The sequence below is a fragment of the Elaeis guineensis genome, chromosome 7, assembly GCF_000442705.2.
Source record: "Elaeis guineensis isolate ETL-2024a chromosome 7, EG11, whole genome shotgun sequence".
NCBI classification, from domain to species: domain Eukaryota; kingdom Viridiplantae; phylum Streptophyta; class Magnoliopsida; order Arecales; family Arecaceae; genus Elaeis; species Elaeis guineensis.
In genome coordinates this window covers 100,983,072-101,002,111 of record NC_025999.2, presented here as the reverse complement: position 1 = coordinate 101,002,111, position 19,040 = coordinate 100,983,072, and positions in this window count along the sequence as shown.

The window sequence follows — 19,040 nt, the reverse complement described above, 5'->3', positions numbered from 1 at the left end:
CGTTTGAGGAAGCCGACCGACCATACGTCGGTATTTGATTGCCGGGACGTCGGGTGATGATCCGGAGGCACCGTCGGCTGGTTTGGTGCCTTAAGTCGAACGTCGGCTGCTACCCCCGACAGTGAGTCGGTAATATGGGTTCGGCCGCTCGGTCGGTCGGGAACAACATGGGTCGGTTCGACCGACACTCCTTCAGCCGGATAATATCAGTAGCTACTGTCGGCAGTCGTCGTTCGGTACGGTCGGTAGAGTCGGGTGCCGGAGTCATCCATCGGAGTCGTCCGTCGATCGTCGATCGGAGTCGTCCGAAGGTAAGTCGGCGTATGGGGATCAGTCGGTATATCCCAACAAAACTTAATTCAGCTTTTAGCCGTTTGATCAAGCTCGATCAAGCCTCTTGCCATCAAATCTTTGCCACACACACCACTGTCCATTCAACCGTGCTACGTTCTACTCTTGGCTGCTATCTTTTCCTGAGACTTATCCAGATAACCGCACGTGCCTCAAACCCGTAACTGCAAAACCACCAAACCCGCTATGCTAATTTCAGATTGCACTGTAGCAAAACCATCGGAGAATTGTTCATATGAACAGTTTCTCATGCTACAGTAACTCATGGTCTATGCCACTATTTCATGAACCATTCCCAAGTGCCAATCCATGGTGGACTGGTAGGCAAAAACAAACAATTCTGTGGTGCTTTTCATGGGTTTTTTTTTCTTTTAGGTCTTGATCATGTCCAGTTTGGGTGGATTAGGCTCCACCACTCAACAACTTTCTCACTTGAAGACTAAAATATCCAAATGTGCATCCACTTGAAATAAAAAAAATAAAATTTTAAAATATAACTTAGTATTTTGTACGACACCTCTATTCAACTAGCTTTGGAGGCAAATTGAGATTATACACAGCCTTAATTTCTCTACAGTGACTACTTTAGTCAATATATCGGCAGAATTTTTTGAGCCCCAAATCTTCTCTAATGATAAGCTTCCATCTTCAAGTAATATCCTAATGAAGTGATATCTCAACTGTATATGTTTTGTTCTCGTATGGAATATAAGATTCTTCACAAGATGAATAGCACTCTGACTGTCACTGAATAGTATACTATAACTCTACTCTCTACATAGTTCTTTCAGTAAATTCTACAGTCAAATCATCTTCTTGCTGGCTTTTATAATAGCAATATATTCTACCTCGATGGTAGAAAGAGCCATGATCTTCTGTAGTTGTGAAATTCAGCTCACTGCTATCCCATCAATGGTAAAAACATACTTAATCGTGCTCCTCCTGGTATCGGCATCATCACCTAAGTCTGCATCCATGAATTTTTGTAGTGTTTGACTGCCCCTCCTATAGCATAAGCCGACATCCTTGGTATCTTTCAAGTATCTCAGGATCCACTTGATAGCTTCCTAATATTGCTCATCCGGATTGGCCATGTACCTACTCACAGCTCCCACTATATGTGTAATGTCGGATTTCGTGCAAACCATTGCATACATCAAGCTGTCAATTGTTAAAGCATAAGGAATCATTGCCATTCTCTTCAACTCATTATCATCGTTGGGTGACTATTTCTTTGAAAGCTTGAAATGACTGACCAAAGATGTCTTCACAGGCTTTGCATCTATCATGTTGAATCTGTCCAGCATTTTTTCGATGTAGCTATTTTGAATCAGCTTCAGTGTGTGCTACCTTGAATCAGCTTCAGTGTGCCTGCCACTCTGCCCCTTTCAATTCTCAATCTAAGTATATGTTTTGCTGTGCCCATATCTTTCATTACAAACTTTCTTGACAGCTCCTTTTTTCATCTTTCAATGTCTCACATGTTTGGTCCAACTATCAGTATGTCATCAACATACAAGAGCAAGATAATAAAATTATCATCGAATATCCTGTAATAATAGCAATGATCCTCCTAGCATCTTGCAAAATCATTGTTAGTCATGAATCCATCAAATTTTTTGTATCATAATCTAAAGGCCTGTTTCAAACCATACAAGCTCTTCTTTAACTTAATCTTCCTTATCAGGGACTACAAAGCCAACAGGCTGCTACATATATATGTTCTCATCTATCTCATCATGTAGGAAAGCAGTAGTAATATGTAATTATTCTATGTATAAATTTTTAGTTGTTACTATACTTAGAATTATTCTAATATTAGAGAGCTTAACAATAGAAAAAAATTTTTTAGTATAATCAATACCTTCTTTCTGTGGAAAGCCTTTAACAACCAACCTGACCTTATACCTCTTGCTACCATTATGCTCTTTTTTGATCTTATAAACCCACTTATTGTGTAGAACCTTCTTTTCTTTCGATAGTATGCTGAGCTCCCAAATCTGATTCTTCTTTAAGGACTGTATCTCGTTCTTCATAGTCAGCTCCCACTTGGTCAAATTTTTGTTCTCCACAACTTCCTCATAGCATTCAGGTTCATCGTTATCTGTCAATAATAGATAATGAAGAGAAGGTGAATACCTTTTTGGTGGTTTTGAGATTTTCATGGATCTCCTTAGCTGAGGTGTCTCTGGCTCTGGTTCATGATCTTCATTAGCTTTCTTGGCAATATCATCCTCTGTGATATCTTCTAACTCGATCTGTTCTTTCTCTTCAACTGACTGTTTTACATTGTCAGGAACATCCTTGTCCTTATAGAGGTTTCTTTCATTGAAGATCACATTCTTATTTCTAATAAATTTTCTATCCTGCTCACTCCAAAACTTATAGTCGAATTTATCAGTGCCATACCCAATGAAGAAGTACTTTTTTGATTTTACATCGAGTTTGTCTCTCCTTTCAGTATTGACGAGCACATAAGAGACACAGCCGAAGACCTTCAGGTGAGATAAATTCACTGACTTCTCTATCCAATCTTCTTTTAGTAGTTTGTTATCAATAGAAACTGAGGGACCTCTATTTAACAAGTAGGCAGCAATGCTAACTGCCTCAACTCAAAATATCTTATGCAAACCAGCATGAATTCTCATGCACCAATCTCTCTCGTTCAAGGTTTGATTCATGCACTCAGCTACCCCATTCTGTTGTGGCATGCTCGGAATGATCTTCTCCATCTTGATTCCACTTACTGTGCAGAACTCTTCGAACTTGGTGTTATTATATTCATTTTCATTATCTGATCTCAGGCACTTAATTTTCTCATCAAACTCATTTTTCATCAGACTCTTTCAATTCTTGAAAGTAGCAAATACGTTTGATTTATTCTTCAGAAAATATATCCATATCTTTTTGATGGAATCATCGATGAACGTCACATAATATTATGATTCTCCAAGGGATATGACTGGAGAGGGACCCCGCACGTCTGTGTATACAAGCTCCAACTTTCTTATCTTTGGTGTTCTGCTAATCTTAGAGAAACTGACCTTCTTCTACTTTCCAAGAATACAATTTTCGTAGAGACCAACATCAAAAAATTTTAGACCCGTCAGCTTGCCCTTCTTCAATAGTATTTTTACTCTTTTTTTGCTCACATGATCCAGTCTATAACGCCACAATTCTGAGTCTACCAGTGTCAGTGCCATTGAATCTCTGACATTACTTGTCATGTAGAGGGTACCCATCTTGCTTCCTCATGCTACCACCATAGCACCTTTGGTGATCTTTCAAGAGCCACCAACAAAAGTCGTAATGTACCCCTCAGCATCCAACTATCTAACTGAAATCAGATTTCTCTTTAGACCTGAGACATGTCTGACATTCTTGAGCTTCCATACCGATTGGTTTGGCATCTTTATGTGTACATCATCTTTTCCCACAATATTCAATGGCTCATCATCCACAAGATAAATCTTTTCAAAATCTTCGATGGTGTAATTCAGCTTACACTCCTTTTGTGAGGTAGAATAAAACAAAGCTTCGGAGTTTAGGATCCATGACTCCATCGGACTATCCACACTGAGCACCAAAGCATCAACAGTTGTCTCTGTTGTTGCATTGACGGATTCTTCATTCTGTCCTTTATCTTTTTTTGCCCAGCAGTTCTTTCTGGTGTGCCCTTTCTTATCGCAGTGTTAACAGCCATCACCTTTCGATCTTGATTGGCTCCTCTATTTAGACTTGGATCTTCCATGATTTTTGTTGCATTGTGTTGTTCTTTCTCTACCTTCTTAAGTGATCTGGATAGAACTAAAGTTTTTTTGGATTCTTTTCTTCTGATATCTTCACTGAAAATCAGGTTCTAGACCTCTTCAAATTTCAACTTGCTTGAGCTACAAGAACTACTCACTGCGGTCATAGTAGCACCCCAACTCTCAAACAAAGAAGATAGTAAAATTAAAGCACGATCTTCATCCTCAAAACTAATATCAACATAGCTTAATTGACTAGCAATCAGATTGAATTCATTGATGTGATCAGTAATTGATGCGCCCTCGAGCATCTTCAAATTGAATAGATGATGCACAAGGTGTACCTTGTTGGAGACTGAAAGCTTCTCATACATGTTGGACAAAGTTTTCATCAAATCAGCCATCATCTTTTCCTCCAGAATATTGAACTCGACATTCCTGGCCAACATTAAATGGATGCTTCACAGAGCCTGGTGGTCTAATAAATCTCAATCTGCTTGTGACATATCTTCAGGTTTCTTTCCTCCAAAAGATAAATGAAGCCTCTTCTGATACATTGCATCTTCTAGAAACCAAAGTTTTTTCCATCAAATTTATTGATCTTAACCTTTCTTTCGTCTCCTGCCTTCACTCCCATTCTTTTCCTCAAGCCTGATGCTTTGATACCAGTTGTTAGGGGGGCGATACGCAGCGGATTACGATAGTCGCAAGAGAAGAAAAGAAAAAACTGAAAAATACACAAGCACAAAATAAAACACAAGAGATCTTATGTGGTTCAGAGTCTCTTGCTCCTACATCCACGGCCTTACAGAATATATGTTTTTCCTTTATATAACAGTAGGGGATTTATAGGGGTAAAACAGAAAAAAAAAATAAGAGAAAAAATCTCTCTCTCTGCAGGTGGTGCTTGCTAGAAGAAAATCCTTTCTTTAGCCTTGCACGCCTCCTCTTCTTCTCTCTTGAAAGAAATTTTTTTTTCTTTCTCTTGTGAATACTTCTCTTTACTTTTGGAAGATCTCACACACACCCCTTACAAAAGTACTCAAGAACCCGCCTTAAGCTCTTTCAGTTTTCTCCTAGAAACTCTTTGTTACATTATACAAAAAACCATCTGTCCACAGGTCCTTTTAAAGACCTCAGATCTAGCCCAATTTGACTCTGAAATGAAGATTGGTCTTCGATTGGAACTCAATTCAACTTCCAACCGGCAAGTTGAATGTTCTGAATATCCTGCTAGGAATCGGCAAGTTGGTCCGTTCTACTCTCAGTTTGCAATCAAACTAAAAACATCAAGCTGGATAGAACCGTATCAAGACTGATGACATCATGCCTATATTAATTCATTTAAAAGTCCTTTTTCTGTTCTACTTCGCGTTGAACAATCATTTTCCTACAAAGTGGTTGAAGTATGCTAATAATTCTGCTAAAACGTAATAAATCCCTTCAAAATAACGAGCATGCTTATTTTGTGATCAATAAGGGGCTTGAGGCTAAGTTCCTCCAAATTTAATAACTACCACACTATTTTTATTTTCCATGCACATGAAGGGTAACCCTTTAATGGAATTACCCAACGGCACAGCACACACATTCAAAAAGGAAATTACACGACATCAAGTGCATCATCGGTCGTTTTCCTCGAAAACTTTCCAAAATATCCATCGGCAAAACGGAAACCTTCCCTACTCACTACTCTCCTCCTCTAACCCTTCAAACCACCCAAGTCCTTTTGCAAACACCTCCATCTGGTGCGCTGCGAGGCCCATCGACGCCTGCACCGTCCCCTGCTCTTTCCCGGCCGCCGGCCAGCACCAGTTCCCCATCATGGTTCATCGACACCAGCTCCACCCGCTCCGGCCTCCCCCAGCCGAAGTCCATCTCGTAGACTTTGAACCTCGGCGACGAGGAAGAGTGCATTATCCTCCCCGGTGGCAAACCCCTGACGCAGTCCACCCAGCCCTCGCAATCCCTCAGCGGCTCCTCCACGCCCGCTTTGATGGCCCGCCCGATCGCCGCGCAGGCGTTCGCGAGCCCGCCGGTCCCCGCGAGCTCCGACCCCGTGGCCTTGGCGAAGCACGTGCGGATGCAGTTCCCCGTGCAGCCCTCGTCGAGAGGCGGATCGATGCGAGCGCGGCAGTCCGCCATGAAGCCGAGAAGGATGACCTCGTCGGCCGCGACCGCTTTGGCGTGGGAGAAGCAGAGCCAGGCATGGGCGGTGATCACCGTGAACGTTGAAGGGGTTGGGATGGGTTCGTGGCTGAGCCCCATGCTCTGATGGACGGCTCGCTGCTTTAAGGATTGGATGGTGGCGCCGTCGAGCGTGAAGGTTATTCGTGTGAGACGCAGGCGGTCTTGGATGGAAGAACCGAGCAGTGCCACCTTGTTGTCAATTCCAGCATATCATTAATAGGGCAGGGAATTTTAGCGACGAAAACTGTTAGTCCAAAAAAGAGAAGAGAAAAGGAACGCATTGGGTGCCATGGCATGCAAAGAGTTTTGAGAGTTGAAAAATGCAAAAGGACATACGCACGCATAATATTCATAACATTCATAATATGAGGAAAGAAATGAAAGCAACAATAATAACATCCATAATATTATGAATATTTATAATATTCATAACATTCATAGCATCAAAAGTTTCAAAATAAGTTAAAAATTTTAGTCTTGATGTACGATAATATTATATTATATTAATATTGAAAAATAACATTATATATCATACATATTACAATAATATAGTGTTGACAGTATATTTTACATGATTATTATTAGTATTTTATTTAATTAACATAATATAAATAAAATATACTATATTAATATTAAATAATAATATTTTTTATACTGATATATCAATTTACTACATTGATAAGTATATATATCATATTAAATATCTTACTACAATTTTGTGTAATGGCATCATATTATAATATGGATATTAAAAATTTAATATGAAGCATTAAAGATGGTAATATTAGTATACCAATACTAATTAATACAATATAATTTTGATACTATAAAATATTATTATAGAAAAACTCTTACATTGGGTAGAGCCAGCGCCAGCTGCCTCAAGAACTGCCTGGAGATCTCCGGGCCACCAGCATGTCTGATTACAGCCCGATCATGTGATGGCACGGGCATCGATGGTGCGCTGTCCCCCCGACATGTTGCCACCACGCCTCCAAAAACCACCACAATCCATTGCCTTCCGTCAACACGTGGTGGGCGGTGAGCCCCACCGCGGCCCCTCCACCGGCAAACACCATCACCTGGACGGCTAGCATGGGCGCCGGCAGCTTTGCGGCCTGGAGATCCGGCACGAGCTGGAGGAAGGACTCACAATCGTGGACCTCATCGCCGGCGAGGCGGCGGATGTCGAGATCCGACTCTGCCTCGACAAAGGCGACACTTGTTGGCTTTGTTTATCAACTTGATGAGATTTGGGAGGAGATTGTAGTGAAGAATGAGATGGAAAAATTGAGGGCTTTGGCATCTTTTTTTATAGTCCTTCATTTGCTCCCTTTGTTGGTTAGTTGGAGTAGATGGCTTTTCATACCCACTTTCCATCAAATCTCAAATCTCTTGTGAAATGAAGAGGGTCTTCATCTTGATGCTCTAATATCATAATTTTCTCTATCAAAAATAGAAATAGAAGGTTGATTAATGCTCATACCCATATTGCTTGAACTTATCATGAAGTATCTTCTTGAATGATGCTCTCTTTTCCACTTGTTGTCTTCAAACTCAAATCTTGTTGATCTTTCTTGCTCTGATACCACTTTTATTGGCTTTGTTTACCAACTTTATAAGATTTGGGAGGAGATTGTAGTAGAGAATGAGATAGAAAAATTGGAGGAGAATCTAGATCTAGGATTCTTTCTTTCTTTTTTTTAGTACATAAAGCTTCTTATGTGTGAGGCTACCACATCTTATAAAAATTCATACATCAATACATAAACCACCATGACAATATGAGCTCAACCATATATGAGTCCATATATGAACCCAACATACAACTAAACCAAAACTTATATAATTTAGAAATTAAAAAGAACAAACATTATATTTTAACAATGCCATCCGTCGTGGCAGTGGAGCAGTCGATGACGATGTCGCCAAAGGTGGGGAGGTAGGTGAGTTTACCGACGAAGGGGTGGAAGAGGGAAAGGGTTCGAGAGAGGGAGGACCTGAAGGAATCGACGATGGAGGAGAAGGGGATGGTAGCATCGAGGTAGAGGAAGAGTCATTGCACGGGGGAGAGGATGATCCAGAAGGTATCAAGGAAGGAGAGTGGTACGATGTCTCTCGAAGGAGGATACAGGCTGGTAGGGAGAGGGATGTGGGACTCGTTAGTGATGAGCACACGAGGCATCTTGGAAGGGAAGGGAACACTGCTGAATGGATCAAGGCCTCTTGTTGGTGATTTATGGAGCGAGGACTCAGAGGAAGGGGTGGTGTGTGCTCTTACTTTTTTTAGAGAAACATAATAAAAAGTTGGGCGTTTACCCCATCCACATGCAGGCAAAATTTAAACCCACTCCAGTGATATTAATATTGGGAACAGATCTTCTGCTGTGCTTAAAAAATACCGTAAAATACTATACATGCTTCAAAAATATCCATCAAAAGATGAATGGCCGCACATGCTTACACGCGTGCGTTAAAATACTAAGAAAAGACAAATTGATAAATCTCAAAGATATTTGAATAGTTTAGATAAACATCACATAACCATACTTTTTTTGATGGACGTCCCAATATATGTACAGCACCGTGCAGTATTTTTTGAGTACCGCAGAGAATCCCATTCCATTAATACTATCAATTAAAGTAGTAGACATACTCCAACCCATGTTATTGGCATCAACCTTCCATAATTGATAAAAATATGAAGGTCACCCATCTAAGATTTAATATGTGGTGTTATGAAGGAAATAGGTGGCACTTTGGAATCACTAGCAGGAGGAGGAAAAGACAATGGGCACAGTGTTGAAAATCAGAGATGGGAGAAGATAGAAGAAGAAAGAGAGGAAGATGTGATTTTGAAGAAAAGAGGAAAACTTTATTTTTCTTTCTTTTTCTTCATATTACAGCCTTAGAGATCCTTCTTATTTTATACAGGAGTTTTCATTATCTTCAAAGAAAGGTGATAACCTATTCTTGGTTATCCTCTAAATAAAGAAAAATCATTCATGGCTATTACCTAAATAGGAAAAGGCCATGGATGGAAAGATAGGGTAGGCAAGGCTGTCAACACTCCCTCTCAAGATGAGGCGAAGAAATCATGAAGTCTCATCTTGCTGCAAATCAAAGAAAACATATAACCACTGAGACCCTTCGTTAGAATGCCAATTGTTCTAAAGATTTAATAAATAATAAATAGATAACTTTTTGATCCAGTTTTTCCTTGATGAAATACCAATCAATTTCTATATGCTTAGTTCAATCATGTTGAATAGGATTATTGACAATGTTTATAGCCGCCTTATTATCACAGAACAGAAATAGCGAAGAGGACTGAAAAAGATGTAACTCAATAAGCAGTTGTTTCAACCATAAGACCTCATAAATGTCTTGAGCCATAGCTCGATACTCAGCCTCCTCACTAGATCGGGCAACAACATCTAATTTCTTACTATGCCAAGTCACAAGATTACCACCAACAAAAGTACAATGGCTTGAAATGGATCGACGATCATCTATGGAGCCTGCCCAATCAGCATTAGAGTAGACTTCAACTTTGAGATGTTTGTGATGAGAGAAAAGAAGACCACGCCCTAGGCAACTCTTAAGATATCGAAGAATTCTATATACAGCTTTTCGATGGCGTTCACAGGGATCATGCATGTACTGACTCACAACACTAACTACAAAGGCTATGTCAAGTTTTGTATGAGATAGATAGATCAGTCTACCAACAAGACGTTGATATCACTCATAGTCAACTCGCTACTACTATCAGTAGTAAGACGATGATTCTACTCGATAGATGTGATAGCAGATCGACAACCCAATATTTTCGTCTCAGTCAATAAATCCAGGATGTATTTTCGTTGAGAAAAAAAGATGCCATGAGACAATCTGGCTACTTCAATCCCAAGAAAGTACCGCAAGTTTTTCAGATATTTGACTTCAAAATATTATACCAATTGAGTCTTCAAACAGGCCAATTCTGAGAGATCATCATCAGTAAGAATAATGTCATCAACATAAACAATTAGGATAGCAATCTTGCCTTTATTATGATAGAAGAATATAGTATGATCTGTATTACTCTAGTGATAATCAATTTCGAGCATGGCACGACGGAAGCGATCAAATCATGCTCTGGATGACTGCTTTAGTCTATAGAGCGACTGACGCAGTCCGCAAATCTTGGCAGCAGTTTTTGTACTAATGAATCTGGGAGGAATCTCCAAATACACCTCTCCTTGAAGATCATCATGTAAAAAAGTATTTTTCATATCTAGTTAGAATAAACTCCAGCCGAGATTTGTCGCACAAGAAATGAGGGTCCGAACTGTGTTGATCTTGGCTACAGGGATGAAAGTCTTCTCATAATTAATGCTGTACGTCTGTGTATATCCTTTGATAACTAAACGAGCTTTGTAGCGATCAACTTTACCCTCAGGAGTTTGTTTCACAGTATAGACCTATTTGCAACCCACTGATTGTTTTCCAGCAGGTAAGAGAATCAATTCCCAAGTCTTATTTTTTTTCAAGGCTCGTATTTCTTCAAGCATTGCTTCCCTCCACTTAGGATCTATCGTAGCATCCTTCCAGTGCATTGGTATAGAGATAGCTTCTAACGATACAATAAATGACCTATATGTAGGTGATATAGACTTATAGAAAATAAAATTAGCAATATCATAACGATATCGAGAAGGAATAATATAAGAATGAGAAGCTTTTCTACGAGCAATAGGCAGATTCAAGATAGGATCAGGAGGAGGAATATCACCATTGTCAAATGAGGATGCTAGAGCTGAGTCAGAGGAAGACTGTTGGATGGCGATAGAATGCACAATAGGCTCAGTCGAAGACTCCCCCTATCGATTAGAGTCACTGTCCAGCTGTTCATCAGTTTGTTCTTGTTCCTGCTCAGTCTCCTCAGTTTCTATAATCTTCCCTTCTCGATCAGTAGCTCTAGAAGGGATACTAGGAGAGCAAATAAACTGTTAGGCTAAAGGTAGTTGAGTAGCTGGCTGAATTGTTGAAACACTATCAAAGAAGGCTTTGATGCACGTTATCAGGGCACCAAAAATAAACCCAATTCTAACTTATTACGTAGCTAGGGTGAATCAAGATCGTATCCATAGGGATCTCAGACAATTATTTTATAATAGAAGAAAAAAAGAATCAATTTTAATTAATTATTAAGAATTTAATTCATAAAAGAAAATCGAATAAGAAAGAAGCTTCGAAAATTCAGAATCCACCGTCCAAAATAGATTTTATTGTCTTTTATTTTTATATAGCAATGAAGATATTTGTAATTAAGATGCAGTGTAATTTACCTCAGATAGGCACGGACTGTGCCTTTGGATTATGGCTCGTCTGTCCAGAATATAGATTACTTTATCTCAACTATAAGTTAGAGATTTGAACTGAAAATACAACAATTTATCTCTCCTAAGCACGCACCATACCTATAGATCACGGCATATCTGTGAAGTGTATAGGTTGTGCACGCTGAATTCAAATCTCTAAAGGAAGAAGAAAGAATATCAAATAAATATGAAGCATAAAAGAATTCTTTATTTTATTGCATAGGAAATGAATACAAGAAAAAGAAAATAAATCTGTGTTGCAGGTTTCATCGTCTTTCCGAGTTGAAGAAGTCTAGCTTTTCATGGAACTCTTGTTCACTGATATCCTAAAATTGAAGAGAGTCCTGGGCAGCAGCTGAAAAATGTCTGACAGCAGCAGAAGGAGGGATGATGGCGCCAGAAAGAAAGGGGTTTTGGTGTGGAGAAGGATGGTGGCTATGTGGAGAAGAGATGAAACAATAATAGCTGGAATGGTTTTTAGGTGGAGAAGAAGGATGGCCGACTTGTGCTGTCGAAGGAAAAAAAAAAATCTTCCCCCTCCGTTTTCTCTTCTACGACTTTTCTTTTAAAAGCGCGTGTTTGTTCCGCATTTGCTTCGCGTCCCCAACGGTCTTCGCGTCGGTTCCACCTGTTTCAAACTTCAAAAATTCATCGTCTTGCCAACATTCGCGTTGGTTCCACTCGCTTCGTCAGCTCCCGCGTGTAATGCCTCCGCGTGTTTATTCTGAGAGCTTGGTCCCAAAAAAAAGCGTTTGGCCCATTCCCAACTGATGTGCCAGCGCACGCCCATTCGAACTCCCATGCCCAAGCCTCACGAAAAGTCCGTTCGGGTCGGTATTATTTTGTCCCACTCCCAATTGAATCCACCGAACCACACTAAAGCCCAGGTGCCCACATCTCATTTCAAGCAACAGCCAAGCTCCCTATTTTTTAAATACAAATGGGCCCACTTCATTTAATGCTCCTGTTGGAGAATACCCACCGACCAACCGATTGATGGCCGGAGGGACCTTCCGACCGACTGATAGCCGGAGGGACCGACCGACCGACTGACAGTCGGAGCGACCGACCGACGGACGTCATCACCGGCCAATTATCGGCCCACGACCGACTGAGATGTGTCGGTCGGACGTACTCTTCCCGACCGACTGGACCTGGAAGCATGATGGCCGACTCACATAAGACTCGCCGACCAACGGAGGGGCCCGACGCCACTCAGCTAGCCACCGACCTAGGGTCGGTCGACTCCTCCGGTCGCCGTACAGCCGCCAGAGCTTGTCAGTCCTGACAGCCGCATGCGGCACGGCCATCTAGGGGCATTGTCCCGCCGAGGGCATTGTCAACCCTGGTGATTTGACAGCCCCACGGCGACATGACACTTTCACGGCGACTCTGACAATCTACAGTGAGTTGACAATTCCTCACTTGTCCGCGCTATTAATGACGGCGCCATACCGTGCTCCACTATATAAATCGGGGAAGGCAACAGTGCAAGAGATCTCTCTCTCTACTTCTCGACTTCGAGACCATAGGCTCGCTCCTCTCTCCCTCGATTGAGCTCTCTGTCTTCATTTCACTGTTGCCCAGTCACCTCTCTGACTTGACCGTCGGAGGGTCCCCGCCGGAGCCGCCTCCGGTCAGTGTGGACTTCTCGTTATGCAGGTGCACGTTCTCCGGCGATCGGACGACGAGGCGATTGACGGCAACAGATTGGCGCGCCAGGTAGGGGAAGCGATGACGAAGACAAGAGCCCAACGATCGAGGATCACCGGGTCGGCGAGGCGCTCTTCCCGCCGGGAAGAGGCCTCCCCGCCACCGTCGGCGGCGGAGCCCAGCTCTTCACGCCCCGCAGTGACCACGGAGGCGCAGATCGCGGCCATCGTACGGCAGATGACCGTACTGACGGACGCGGTCAAGAGCCTCCAGCAACAACCGACGGCCCGTCCGATGCCCTCCAGGAGCAGCCGCCGACGACCGCGCCGATCCCCGTCGCCTCCGCGCGAGCGCCCCCAACAACGCTCCCACGGAGAGGAGGAGGGACGGCCATGGCGTGACGACCGATGGTCCCAGCAGCCCTCTCCTTCCCTGCTGGAACGGGCGAGGAAGGAGAAGTGGCCGCGAACGCCGTCTGCCTCCCCTTCGGAATCTTCTGGAGACTCCACTCCTGGGGTCTCCCAGCACCGACGGACGGACGACTACGAGCGCCGGTTCGAGGAGATTGACCGCCGGCTCGCGCAGTTGCAGGTGGACGGCCAGAAGTCTTCGAACGACGTCGACTTCTAGACCGCCCAACCTCTCTCCCGACTAGTTCTCGACGAACCGATTTTCAGTCGGTTCAAGATGCCACACGTGGAGCCATACGACGGCTCCACCGACCCGATCGACCACCTTGAGAGCTACAAAGCCCTCATGACGATCCAAAGGGCAACCGACGCTCTTTTTTGCATCGGCTTCCCCGCCACGCTCCGCAAGGCTGCCAGGGCCTGGTACTCCGGTCTTCGATCGGGAAGTATCCACTCCTTCGGACAGCTCGAGCACTCGTTCGTGGCCCACTTCAGCACCAGCCGGAAGCCACCGCGGACGTCGGACAGCCTTTTCTCCCTCAAACAGGGGGAGAATGAGACGCTCCGACACTTCGTGGCACGATTCAACACGGCCACGCTTGAGGTCCGGGACCTCAACGAAGACATGGCTATCTCAGCCATGAAGCGGGGGCTGAGGGCGTCCCGATTTACCTACTCTCTGGACAAGACCCTCCCCCGAACGTATGCCGAGCTACTGGAGCGCGCATACAAGTACATGCGCGCGGACGAAGGGGCTTCCGACCGACGCTTGGCCGAGCCCAGAGGCCCGAAGGAGAAGCGGAGGAAAGGTCGGAAACCCGCCGAACCCAGCAGGCCCCCGACCGATAGTCGGGTCTCGCCACCCCGACGAATCCAAAAGTCACCCCGGCAACAGACTCCAAGGCCGGCACACCCCAGATATGACTCCTACACTCCTCTCTCCGCCCCTCGTGCGCAGATTCTAATGGAGATCGAGGGGGAGGAATACCTGCGACGGCCTCCGCCTTTGAAGGCAAAAGGCCTCGACCGTCGGAAGTACTGCCAATTTCACCGAGGCCATGGCCACAACACCGAGCAGTGCATCCAACACAAGGATGAGATTGAAGCCCTCATTCGTCGGGGGTATCTCGGTAAATTTCAGAAGGGCCCGCCGACTCAACCAGTTGCCGATCGACGACCCAAGCCGACTGAAGAAGCGGCGACCAATCAGCCGACGGCCGGAGTCATCAACATGATCTCCAAGCGGCTGGGCCCGGGGACGTCTGCGGGAGGGGAGCCGACGAAAAAACTGCGCCCGAACGACGTAATCACTTTTACGGAGGAAGATGTTCGGGGCATCCAAACTCCCTACGACGATGCTGTCGTTGTTTCGGCAACAATAGCAAATTATGATGTAAAAAAAAATTTTATTGATAATGAAAGTTCGACAAATGTTTTGTTTTACTCGACCTTCTCCCGGATGCGACTGTCAACCGACCGACTTAAGAGGGTCTCTACGTCCTTGATCGGCTTTGCCGGAGTGCTGTCACGACAGAGGGAGAAATTACCCTGCCCGTGACGGCCGGCACCGAACCACGGCAAAGCACGGTCCGCTTAACTTTTGCGGTCGTCCAAGTTCCTTCGGCCTACAACGTCATACTTGGACGACCCGGACTGAACGCCCTCAAAGCGATCGTCTCGACGTACCATCTCCTCGTTCGGTTCCCGACCAAAAATGAGGTCGGAGAGATGCGCGGGGATCAACAGCTCGCCCGACGATGCTTCCAGATCTCCGCTCAAAACGATGAGTCGAAGGGCTCCTTGACGATCGACAAGCTGGACCAACGGGAGGAGGAAGAACGAGGTTCACCGGCCGAGCAGCTCATGGCGATCCCGATAGCGAAAAACCCGGATCGGAAGGTTTGGGTCGGGTCTCAACTGCCCGACCCCGAACGACGATGATTGGCGGAGCTGCTGACGGCTAATGCCGACATGTTTGCTTGGTCGGCAGCAGATATGTCGGGCATCCCCCCGGAGACAATAACCCACCGACTCAACATCGACCCGACGATGAGGCCGGTGAGGCAGAAGAAAAGGTCCTTCGCTCCAGAGAGGCAGAGGGCTATCGACAAAGAAGTGGACAAGCTACTCGAAGCGGGCTTCATCCGAGAATCCACGTATCCCGATTGGCTCGTCAATATTGTCATGGTCAAAAAAGCCAACGGGAAGTGGAGGATTTGCATCGACTATACCGACCTGAACCGAGCCTGCCCAAAAGATAGCTTTTCACTTCCAAAGATCGACCAGCTGGTAGACGCGACGTCCGGATTTCGACTGCTCAGCTTCATGGACGCCTTCGTTGGATACAACCAGATCCGGATGGCGCCTGAAGACGAGGAGCACACCGCCTTCGTGACTCCCAAGGGCCTCTACTGTTATCGGGTGATGCCCTTCGGACTGAAGAACGCCGGCGCCACCTACCAGCGACTCGTCAATAAGGTCTTTAAAGATCAGATCGGGCGCAACATGGAGGTGTACGTGGACGACATGCTGGTGAAAAGTACGCAGGTCCCAGATCATGTTCAGGATCTCGAGGAGACCTTCCGCACCTTGCGACGACACCGAATGAAGCTCAACCCGACCAAGTGCGCTTTTGGGGTGACCTCAGGGAAGTTCCTCGGGTTCCTCATTTCTCAGAGAGGGATTGAGGCCAACCCTGAGAAGATAAAGGCAATCCTCGACATGCATCATCCGAACACCAAGAAGGAGGTCCAACAGCTGAACGAAAAAATCATCGCTCTTAGCCGATTCATTTCTCGATCAGCTGAAAGGTGCCTCCCGTTTTTCAAAACTTTGCGCCAGGCAAATGGTTTTTCTTGGTCGGATGAGTGCCAACGGGCCTTCGAAGACCTGAAGAAGTACTTGGCTTCTCCGTCGCTGCTCGTAAAGCCGCAGGTCGGGGAGACCTTGTATCTCTACTTGGCCACATCTTCTGAGGCGATCAGTTCGGTGCTCGTCCGAGAAAATGAGAACCGAACCCATCAGCCTATCTACTACATCAGCAAGGTGCTCCACGGCGCCGAAGCCAGATATTCGGAGACAGAAAAGATGATTTTCACCCTGACCGTCTCCACGCAATGACTCCATCCATACTTCCAGGCTCACGCCATAGTGGTGCTCACCAACCAGCCCCTGAGGGCGATATTGCACCGACCGGATACATCTGGACGACTGGCAAAGTGGGCGATGAAGCTCAGCGAGTTCGACATTCAGTACCGACCGCGGCCTGCCTTGAAGGCTCAGGTCTTGACCGACTTCATCGCTGAGTGCCCGACAACCGACCAAGGGTCGGGAGCTGAAGACCCGGGATGAGACGCGATCTCCGAGCCAGATCCGGTCTCCACCTGGGTACTGCACATCGACGGGGCTTCAAACGCTCAGGGGAGCGGGGCCGGGCTCCTGCTCACGAATTCGGATAGGGTGGTCACCGAGTACGTCTTCTGATTCGACTTCAAGGCCTCCAACAACCAAGCCGAATACGAAGCACTCCTCGCTGGCTTGAGGATGGCGAGGGAACTGGGCGTCGACAGCCTCCGGGCATTCTCCGACTCTCAGCTGATCGTGGGGCAGGTCAAGGGTGAATTCGAGACGCGAGATCTGACCATGATCAAATACCTTCAGAAAGTGAAGGACCTCGTAGCATGCCTCAGGTATTTTGAAATTTCCCACATCCCTAGGTCGGAGAATGCCCGTGCCGACGCACTCTCCAGACTGGCGACTTCGGCTTTCGACTCTCTAGGTCGGACGTTCGTGGAGACCCTCGAGCAGTCGAGCATCGATCGGGTCGAAAAAGTACAGCAATTGACGGCCGAATCAAGTTGGATGGACCTGATCATTCGGTATCTGACCGACGGGATCGGTCCCGAGGATCCCGCGCAGGCCAAGCGGCTCCGATGGTCGGCCTCCCAATACGTAATCATGGACGACCGACTCTATAAGAGGTCGTTCTCCCTCCCCTTGCTTAGGTGCTTGGGACCGACCGACGCCGACTATGCTCTCCGAGAGGTTCACGAAGGAATTTGCGGGAATCACTTGGGGGGCAAGTCCCTAGCCTACAAAGTCCTGCGACAAGGTTACTATTGGCCTACTATGAAGAAGGATGCGGCCGAGTTGGTCCGGAGGTGCGAACCTTGTCAGAAGTACGCTAACATTCAACACCAACCGGCCAGCCAAATCACTCCTATTGTCGCTCCATGGCCCTTCGTCCAGTGGGAGGTCGACATTCTCGGTCCTTTCCCTCCAGCGTCGGGTCAGAGAAAATTCATAGTTGTCGCCATCGACTACTTCACCAAATGGATGGAGGCCGAGCCCCTGGCGCAGATCACCGAGCGGAAGATGGAGGACTTTATCCAAAAGTCCATCATCTTCAGGTTCGGGTTGCCGCATACTATCATCACCGACAATGGACGGCAATTCGACAATCAAGACTTTAGAGACTTCTGCGTCAGGTTCCACATCAAGCACCGACTGACTTCAGTCGGGCACCCACAGTCCAACGACGAAGTCGAGGTGACCAACCGGATCTTGCTCCACGGACTCAAGACCCGACTAAACGAAGCCAAAGGCCTCTGGGTCGACGAGCTAGGCTCCGTTCTGTGGGCTTACCGAACGACCCCCCGTGTTTCGATCGAAGAATCGCCTTTCAGCTTGGCCTACGGGACGGAGGCCATGGTCCCGCTCGAAATTGGACTGCCGTCTTCAAGAGTCGAGCGGTATCAAGAACCGGATAACTCCGAGAGTCGGAGAGCCGACCTAGACCTCCTTTCCGAACTACGAGACGAGGCTCAAATTCGCATGGCTTCGTACCGACAGAAGGTCGCTCGGTATTACAACGCCAAGGTCAGACCAAAGCTTTTCAGGCCTGGTGACTTAGTCCTGAGGAAGGCAGAGGTCTCGAAGCCCTTGGACCAAGGGAAGTTGGCTCCAAACTGGGAAGGGCCCTACAAGGTAGCAGACACCTATGGTCCGAGAGCCTACCGACTGGAGACCCTCGAAGGGAAACCCATTCCCCGAACTTGGAACGCCGACAACTTGAAGTTGTACTACCCATGAACTTTGTAATTGTCCAGTCGGAATACAAATTCGGTTTGAAATCTCGGAGTTTTAACTCTTCGACTAACGATCGGCGCTTACCAAAGGCCAAGCTCCGACATGCCGACTTGGGCTTGGTATCCGCCTGAAATCGATGACCCTGTCGTCGGTAACGCACCGGACTCTTACAAGGACCGATGCATACAGATGAATGGGAGTCGACACCCCATCGACGGTCGATGATAAATCGG